This window comes from Pipistrellus hanaki (genome assembly GCF_964339955.1).
Source record: "Pipistrellus hanaki genome assembly, chromosome: 20".
NCBI lineage: Eukaryota > Metazoa > Chordata > Mammalia > Chiroptera > Vespertilionidae > Pipistrellus > Pipistrellus hanaki.
Window position 1 is genome coordinate 13584489 of NC_140522.1, and position 10031 is coordinate 13594519.

General features: G+C 40.9%; 1 long non-coding RNA gene across 1 annotated transcript; it reads right to left on the reverse strand.

Moving 5' to 3' along the window:
- Positions 1 to 928: 928 nt before the first annotated feature.
- Positions 929 to 9802, reverse strand: LOC311614279. The gene is made up of 3 exons (XR_014793619.1): positions 9730 to 9802; positions 7430 to 7547; positions 929 to 953 (listed from the first exon to the last, which is right to left on the reverse strand). It is a non-coding gene; the product is annotated as an uncharacterized lncRNA (long non-coding RNA).
- Between the last annotated feature and the right edge of the window lie 229 nt (positions 9803 to 10031).

Sequence of the window (10031 nt, forward strand, 5' to 3'; positions counted from 1 at the left end):
GAGTAATCCAGGAAATCAGGACACTTTTTTTTTTTTATATTGTAACCACAGAAAAGTCCATGTGTGTGAAGAATGAAAATATACTTTCATCATTGAGACTTAGCTTCCATTATTATATTCTTCACAAATGTACACTTTTATATTAGGCTATCTGAAGGGAAATAAATGTTACACTAAAATATAAACCGACAGCCATAAACAGTAATTCAAGAATATTTTCTGTGATTATGGAGAAATTTAAAATAGTGCCATACATGTTCAATGTCATCAACTCTATTAACCAAACTGATCACAGAAGGTCGATGCTCTGATGACATTGATAAACCAGTTTGTTAAAAAGGTATTAAAAGAAACTAAACTTACTTATTACCTGATTTGTTCCCTACAGTAGCCCTCAAAGGAAAGTCCCAAGAAATTTCCTAAATAGAAATAACCTTCAGGGTAGACATGAAGGGAACAAAAGAAGGTTCTTTGTATCCTGAAAATGTTCTCTTTTTAGTGGCTGGTTTGTGGATGTGTTCCAATTAAGGAGTCAGTGAGCTGTAAATCTAAGATACATGTACATTTCGATTTGTTATGGCTCCAGGAATTTTTCAGAATTCTTCCTGGTCAAATGCTTTATATTAATTTCACTGCATATTCTAAGAACTTGGGAAAGCATCACAAGAATCCTTAAAACTACAGAACCAAAAAACCCCCACACATCCAACAAATCAATATCGCCAAAAGGTATCTATTGAGTCTTACTTGATTTTCAGCAATTTGTTTGATAAGTGGATCTCTTCGGGCTTGTTGAAGACTATAGAGTCGAGCCTCATATTTTTTCATAAGTTCTTCAGTCTCTTTCTTGTGATCATCCCACTGTAGGCTGTCAATCACCATGTCCTCCAGCTGCTTCAGCCGCAACTCCACGCTCTGCTGAGTGCTCTTCCAATGGTTCCTCACCTCCTCCACTAAAGGAAGCAATACAAAAAAAGAATTCCTAAAAGTGACTCTCAGGAAAGGGGGAAAGTGCCTGAAACCAAACTTATTACAAATGAAGCTAGCAAAAGAAAAGAGAAAAGAGGCAAGTCGACACATAGTCACACTATACAGTTGATATATTTCAGAAACCTTTTTTAAAGAAAAATTCTTCTATTAAACTCCACTAAATTTTATTATTTACTGTTCCAATTGCTGACCTCCATTTGTTTTTTTACAATTTTTTAAATTAAATTATTGTCTGTGAACATATTTTAACATTGCCCCCCCTCCCATATATACCCTCCCTCCCCAGAATTTTGTGTCCATTTCTTGTATTTATATGCATGCATACAAGTCCTTCGGTTGATCTATTATCTCCTCCAGATCTCCCTACCCTCCCCGCTATAAATTCAACAGTCTGCTTGTTGTTTTACTGTCTCTATATCTATCTTTTGGTTCATCAGTCTATAATGCTCTTTATTATCCATGAATGAGTATGGTGATGTGGTGTTTCTCCTTCATTGACTGGCTCATTTCACTCAGCATGATGTTCTCCAATTCCATCCAGGTTGCTGCAAATGATGAGAATTCCCTCTTTCTTATGGCAGCATAGTATTCCATTGTGTAGATGTACCATGGTTTTTGGATCCAATCATCTGCTGATGGGCACCTAGGCTGTTTCCAAATTCTAGCTATTGAAGATTGTGGTGCTATGAACATAGGGGTGCATATATCCTTTCTGATTGGTGTTTCTAGTTTCTTGGGATATATTCCTAGGAGTGGGATTACTGGGTCAAATGGGAGTTCCATTTTCAGTTTTTTGAGGAAACTCCACACTGTTCTCCACAGTGGTTGCACTAGTCTGCATTCCCACCAGCAGTACATGAGGGTTCCTTTTTCTCCGCAACCTCACCAACACTTGTCTTTGTTGACTTGTTGATGTTGGCCATTCTGACAGGTGTGAGATAATATGTCATTGTTGTTTTGATTTGCATCTCTCAGATAATTAGTGACTTTGAACATGTTTTCATGTGACTCTTGGCCTTCTTTCTGTCCTCTTTTTTTTTTTTTAAAAAAAATCAATATTGTTCATATTATTACAAAGATTACTCATTTCTTCCCCCCTCCACCAGGTTCCCACCCCACCCTCTGCCCTTTCTGCAACCCCCCCCCATTGTTCTCAACCACAGGTGCACTGTTTATGTTCAGTCTCTTCCTGCAACCACCACTCCCCCTTCCCCCCACCCCAGAGTTGTCAGCCCACTCCCCTCCCATATTTCTGATTCTACTATAATCAACAGTTAATATTGTTCATCAGGTTTTTTTAATTTCCTTGTTTTTTTTTTAATTAATAAACTTTTATATTTTTAAGAAAAAATTTTAAAATCTAATCATTTTAAACCTTATTTTTTCTGCCCTGGGAACTGAAAAGCAAACTTGTTTACATGTTAACTTGCCCCTGGCTATCAAAAGGCATAGCCACTCAAATGTAAATGGACACATTTTTTAAAGATTGCTGCTGGCTGGAATTGGATTACCTGTTCTGGGTGGGAAGGGCTTGTCCTCCCCTTTCTCCATTGAAATGAAGGTGTTAGCTTTAAAACCTCTTTTTAGCAAGAGACCTTAAACTTTCAGAACTTTAAATTTTTCATGTCCAAGGATACACTTCACGCAAAAGAGACTTCCAAATAGATCAACCAACCTCATCCAGACCCCACAGAAGGCACTCACAGATCAACAACCCAGTTCTATAATAACTCAACACATCCAAATCTAAGCCTTCATCACTTGATACAGCAGATCCTGAAGTTCCCCCAAATTTTCCAGCCATGTCTGAGAAGCAGCCCTGGGGCACCGGCAGGCGAGGAGAGAGCTGTTCCGGGCCCAGCTGCTTTGGGCCTGGCCTTTGTTGCTCTTGTCCGCTCCACAACCAGCTGCTCCAGGTCTGGCTGCTGCCTCTCCAGGCCTGGATGCTGCTGCTCCGGGCCTGGCTGCTCCCGACATGTCTGTTCCCTGCCCGGCTGCTCCCGACCCGACTGCTCCTGGCCTGGCCACTCCCGGCCTGGCTGCTGTAGTCCTGGCAGCTGCTGCTCCGGGGCCGGCTGCTCCGGGCCCAGCTGTTGCCGCTCTAGGCCTGGCTGCTCCTGGCCTGGCTGCTCTGGGCCCAGCTGCTCCGGGCCTGGCCGCTACGGTCATGGCCGCTCCCAGCCTGGCTGCTCCGGGCTTGGCTGCTGCTGCTAATGGCCTGGCTGCTCCTGATCCGGCTGCTCTGGGCCCGGCTGCTCTGTGCCCGGCTGCTCTGGGCCTGGCTGCGCCAGGCCTGGTGGTTCGGGCTTGTCTGCTGCTTCTCTGGGCCCAGCTGCTGCAGGTCTGGCTGCTCTGGTCCTGGCTGCCCTGGGCTTGGTCGGGTCCACCCCAGGCCTGTCTGCACTGCCCCAGGCCTGGCTGCTCCGGGCCTGGCTGCTGCTGCTCTGGTTCTGGCTGCTGCTGCTCTGGGGCCTGGCTTCTGCTGCTCCGGGTCCGGCTGCCACTGCCCTTGGCATGGCCACTCTGGGCCTGCCCGCAGCTGCTCCACATTGTCATTTTTTAAAAAAATGCATTTATGTTGCAATGTTGGCTGCTGAGTTGATTTCTGTCTTAATCTTCGATTTTTCAAGATCTTCTTCGTATTCTTTCTTAAGTAACTTTACTATCTTTTGCTATAACTAGATTTATTCACATTGAAAACTTCTTCGGTTTCTTCCTCCTCGTCCTGGAAGGTCAGCAGTATGGCCTGCTGCGCCCCTTTGTTCTCCGCGGCCTCCTGTGCGGCTTTGACCTGCTGCTGGGGTCGGCGCTGCCCAGGAAGCAGCTCCCGGCCTCAGCTCCATGGCCCGTGATCAGCGGTCGAGGGCCCAGTGGCACCTCCCCCCCAGGGGCCCTGTCTCTTGGCTCCTTGCTGGTGCCCAGCTTGCTGGTGCCCGGCAGCAGCTCCCGTTCCTCATCGCGTTCTTCCCAGACTGGAGCTTTTGTCTCATTCCCGCTAGGGCAGTCTAGCATCAGATTCAACAAACCATCCTCTGCGCGCAATGTGCACGACACCGGCGACTCTGCCTTTCGCCGCTCCCCTGGGATTGCTCCTCATAGCCTCGTCTCCCTCTGTTTGAGGTTGGGTCCCCTGGGACTGCCCTAGAACTGGGGTTCAGAGCTTTCGGAACTGGGGCTCAGCACAGCCAGAGCTTTTGTTTCCTTCCCGCTAGGGCAATCTCTGCTGGCCTCTTTTGTTTATTTTCTTTTTTGATATGAGCAGTTTTTTATATTTTAATTTATCTTTATTGTTGAGCGTATTAAAGATGTCTCCCATTTCCCCCCCTATTACCCCATTCCACCAGGCTTCTGCCCCATCCCAGGCCTTCACCACACTATTGCCTGTGGCCATGGGTTATGCATATATGCATACAAGTCATGCAAGTTCTTTGGTTAATATATATTCTAAATGCACTAAAATGCCTACCAATAAAAAATATCTACTACTGTGAACTGGTAAAGCAAAAAGTTCTAAGAAAAATAATTTTCTATTTTATTTTATATTTATAAGACCTGGTTTAAGAAAGGTATTAATAGTACTTTAAGCAGACACAGACAGCCAAAACCGGGTTGGCTCAGTAGATAGAGCATCGATCTGCAGATTGAAAGGTTCCGGGTTCAATTCCAGTCAACGGCATGTACCTTGGTTGCGGGCGCATCCCCAGTAGGGGCGGGGGGTGCAAGAAGCAGTGATCTATATTTCTCTCTCATTGATGTTTATAACTCTCTATCCCTCTCTCTCTTCCTCTCTGAAAAAAATCAATAATAATATATATACATATACATATACATATATATATACATACATACATACATACATACATGTATATATATATATGTGTGTGTGTGTGTGTGTGTGTGTGTGTGTGTGTGTATGACAGACGCAGACAGAATCACTTGTCATCCTCAAAGGAGATGCTCTAAGGTAGTCTTGATTTGAAAAGAAAACTCCTTAAGAATACTTTCACCTTTGTCTTACTATAGCATAAAATCCCTCTAAAAGGAAATATTTTTCTATGTTCAAGAGACACTAAAAATAAAAGTAAATTCAAGTTTTATGTACCCAGCAGCCCTTCATTATGATAATAATAATAATAATAATAAAAAACACCCACAGTCTCTTTCTCTCCTCACCTCCCTTCTTTCCTCTTCTCATTTTTAAGATGAAATTAAGAAAGAAAGATCTAAGGAAATGAACTTCTAATTAATAAGTTCAAGGGCAGTTCATGATCTTGAACTGAAGTACCCATAAGCAATAGCTTTCAATATCTTCAACAACCCATGGAATAACAGGTAGAAAGTTAAAAACAAACTTCTAGAAGATATTGTGAATGTGATGGAAAATTGAAGGGCTATAGGTATGTAGCAGGCCAAGAAGAACTTAATTACAATATAACATTTCTTCTGGTAAAATTCTTGGGACAATACAGGCTATCATAAAACATTAAAGTTATCACTCCAATATTGTTCAGAAACCTGAAAATTATACTCACATATATTAATTCTACAGAGAGGAAGGGAGAGAGATAGAGAGCTAGAAACGTCGATGAGAGAGAAACATCGACTAGCTGCCTCCTGCACACCCCTCACCGGGGATGTGCCCACAACCAATGTACATGCCCTTGACTGGAATCGAACCCAGGACCTTTCAGTCGGCAGACCGATGCTCTACCACTGAGCCAAACTGGTTTCGGCTAATTCTAAAAAAAAAATTGTGTCAATGAGATGATTGGTTTTATACTGTCTGAATAAAAGCTTAAATAAATTGCTTAAGATTGTATCTTGAGAAGACAAATCTATCATAATGTTCTACTTGTCTATGACCAATTCAACTAGAACCCTGAAAATTGAATAAATAAAACTAAAAACATCAAGTGTCTGCAAGTATCACTGGTGTATCATAAAAAGAAGCATATTATCCTACTATTTGTGATTAAGAGCAAAAAGAGCAAAAAACTTCTACTACTATTGATAGTAGAAGCTGAGGATGGTTTTTCATATAATAAATCGTGACAAAGACTGTGCAGTCTCTATATAAGAAAATGGAGAGAAAACAAAGAGAGAGGTAAATTGGAATGGGAAGATATTTGGGAGAAGGAAAGAAACTGGACAAATACAAAGGTGGTCGGGAAAATGGGGGGAGGGAACATACATCTCTTGCAACAACCTTGCTGCCACACATTTATTTTGAAACCCAAGCACCTTTTTTATAGGAGAAACAGTCAAATTTCTCCACTTGAGAAATAGTAAACAAGGTAATAAAATACATTCCAGTTTATATTCTGCCACAGATTAAGTCCACAGCTTGCATGAAGCATGGTGGGAGGCCCTAGAAAGGGGACTATTCGAAATCTGTGGAGGAAATTTCAGTGACTGTGAGATTCACAATGAAGTTCTGGGAGCAAAGATCATGGCAGGGACTAAAGATAGAAAACATGAGGGACCAGAACAGAATGGGAAAGACTTTATTGAGTGGGTGACATTTTATTAGCTGAGGGGAATTTCACCTGGGGAGAAAAGGGTGAGGGGAAAAAAAATATGCGAATAAAGGTAAGGAGAATGAGAACTGAGAACTGTCCGGAAGTTTTAAAGGACATATACAGTACGGAGCAATACAGATGAGGCTGAGAGCTGAAATGGAAGAGAGGGTGATAAAAGCAGACAGTGACCGCCCTTAAAAGTCCCTAAAGTATGTTTTGATTTCAAAATAAATGTGATAACAAGGTTTATTATAACACAGGAGTTAGCAGAACACTTTTAGTGTCTCACAAAATAGGGTTATTTTTCCTGAATTCGCCATTTTACTTCTTTCTCCCTCCTTTTATTATTAGATTGTTTTTTCCTTCCCATTCTTGAGAATTTGGACTTTGTTTGATATGACATACAGGTGCTTTTAAGCCAGATATTAAACTCGAAGCAAAAAATCGTGGCTGTGATTGCTTTGTTTGCTTATTATTTATTTTGCTTTATTTTGTCTTTAGCTAAGGTGTTCCCAGATTACTGCCAGCTACAGAGGTACAGGGTAGTTGCTCAATAAATATCTTTGGACTGAATTTTGAGAAGATGAGTTAAACGACATGCTAAGATTTCGTTTTAGTGAATGAATTACAATGAAAGAATGGGTTTGCATTCCTGTGGGTTTCTCTAATTTTTCTTTTCTTACCTTAAGAGCAAATAATCCAATGAATCAGTAACTACTTAAATGTAATAATATTAATACTTTGATGAGTTCAAAAGGGAATTCTGACTGTACACAAAAGATTTAAAAAACCAAGTGAAAACTGTATTTATTCATAGATAAAGAGTATTAAATAATATTAATTTCTGGTGGAATAATCTTTGAAAAGGTGTATATGTGTGTAAGTGAAAGTAGATGATGACATATAATTTTTGGACTTACATTTTTCTGTGATTGCTGTTCTCACATCTGAACTGGAAGCTTTATTTTTCAAATTCTGAGCCAGTGTAAAAGCATGGTCAAGGTGAGGATGGCGCTGTTCCATGTCCGCCTTTGTGATCTGTTTAAGTAGAAATGATTTTTAAGATCTGTTAATAGGCTGCTCGCCAAGAACACTAAGGAGTAAAACTGGTGGACTGACATCAAAGTTGTCTGTCTCCTGAACAGGACAGTGAGGCATCTGCGATTGTGGCACAGTCAGTCCTAGGTTCAAATCTCAGCTCTACCACTTACCATCTAGATTACTTCACCTGTCTGTGTTTTTGTTTTCAAAAGAAGAAATGGTAAGATACTGACAGCTAAGCTGTATCAGTTCTGAGGAGATTAAATGAAGAAGTCCCTTCAGAAACTAAGAACTTCTCTGAAAAGATTAGCAGGGATGCCTATCAGGCCTGCATTGGGTATGAACACAAACCACTGTCACCTTCAGGGATGGCAGTGAAGTATTAGAAAAATGCTAATTGAATAATTGTAAATTAAATAATTTTAGACACGGAAAACTGTTGCTATACACGTATCTCTTGATAACGATGGGAGAAAAGTTAATGTCAGGAAATGGTGTGTTTCAACTATGGAACTAATAGCCCTAAAGACTATTTCCAATAGGTGCAAATGGCATGGCAAAGATTCTCTCCCAGCGCTTCCTCTTTCGGAATTCACTAATTTCGCAGACTCCAATTACTCCTGCAGTGTCAAATGTTATTTCTAAATGGATTATTCACAACTTCCAATCCGGGGCCCAGAGAGACATTGCAATGAATGCTGATCATTTCTTTCTAAATGGCCTAAGAACCTCTCAACACAACACACTCGAAACTGAATCAATCAAACCCTCATCTACATTTCACGTCTACTATTCCGAATCTCTGCTAATTGTGACAGCATGGTCTTAGCAGCCCAGAAAGGCTGTTTTCTTTGTATTAAGCATCTCTTGCACTATTCCCATTGTTCCTGCTTGAGAGATCATTGTTATCATCAGTCTCCAGCCACAATGTAAAAAAGAAAAGGAGTAAAAACACGTGCCCATGGCTTGCAGATGAAAAGTCCAAAGGGCTCCGCATGGCCTGCAAGCTCCATCAGCATGAACTCAAGCCGCCCTTGCTATCTCACTTCCTACTGCATTTCTTTGCCGCACAAATGATGATCCCCATTTCCCTCACCCTCCATGCTCCCCCACCTCATGTCTTTATTCTCTCTGCTCCCCAGACCAGCGATGCCATTTACTTGTTCCTACATGTGAAAATCCTACATTGTCTGCCTTCCATCGCTGTGGCAGTAACTCTCTCCTTCACCCAGGCTCCCCTATCCCGTCATATGCACCTGCCTATGCCTGTTATTACACTCTGTTCTGTGCAGAGACCATCTACTTGCACACATTAAGTGCCTCCATCATAGCCGGGCATATATGTAATCTGGGATACATGTGGTAACTATCTCAAAAGGTAGTTAAGGAAGTAAACATGTAGATTACTTACAAAAGTGCCCAACACACATTAAGCACTTAATAACAGTTAGCAATCACTGTCATTACTTAATGATTCATTCCAAATTTGTCAATTTGTATTTAGTATATTCTGTGCCTTATCTCCATTCTCTATACAGCACACAAGCCCAGAAGGCAGCACACATTGAATATGGAAAAATAAAACCTTACAAATTAACATGGCATAATATATATATATATATATATATATATATATATATATATATAAAAAGTTATATATATATAACATTAACATGGCATAATATATATATATATATTATGCCAAATTAACATGGCATAATATATATATATATATATATATATATATATATATATATATATATATATATAAAATGATGGTCAGGCATTCTCACTTCTAATGTCAGCAATTAAACAAATTATCTCATTATAAAGCAGAAGTTGAAAAGGCACTTCAGGAAATTATCATACATCATACTAGGCATTAACTGTAACACTAGTTTACATTGTACTGATGGGACTAGATTTACAATCTCAGTTTCAGATGTGAAAATATACACTGAGTCTACAACTCACGTGGTAAAGGTGATCTTACCAAAACAGCACAAATGCAAGAAAATCTGGACTCTTACCAGCTAGTCTGGGATGGCTGTTTGGCAGATAAAGAAGTTCTTAAAGCTCACTCTCCCAGAGTTCAGGACAAACAAAAGGGAGCCAGACAGATCATTTCTACCCGTGTGCGGAGGTGTTGCCATGACAAACCTCTACCCTGTGAACCTACTTTCATTCTGGAAATCGTCTTATTGATCTCTCCCACATCCCCGACAGTGACAATGTTGGACTTCAGCATCTGGTTGATCAATATCAGCCAGTCAGCTAGTTCTGTTGTCATTTTATCCAGATCATCAGGTACTGAAATTTCCGAAGTAGGAGGAGCCTGAGCAGGAGGCTCTGAAGCAGAGGATGCTAGCACCACCTTTAGGGGAGCAGGGTGAGCTGAAATAAAAAATGTAGCAAAGTACACAGTCAACAGGATATTCTGACTGTAGTGGGGCAATGTTAACATGCATCTGTGTGCTTATA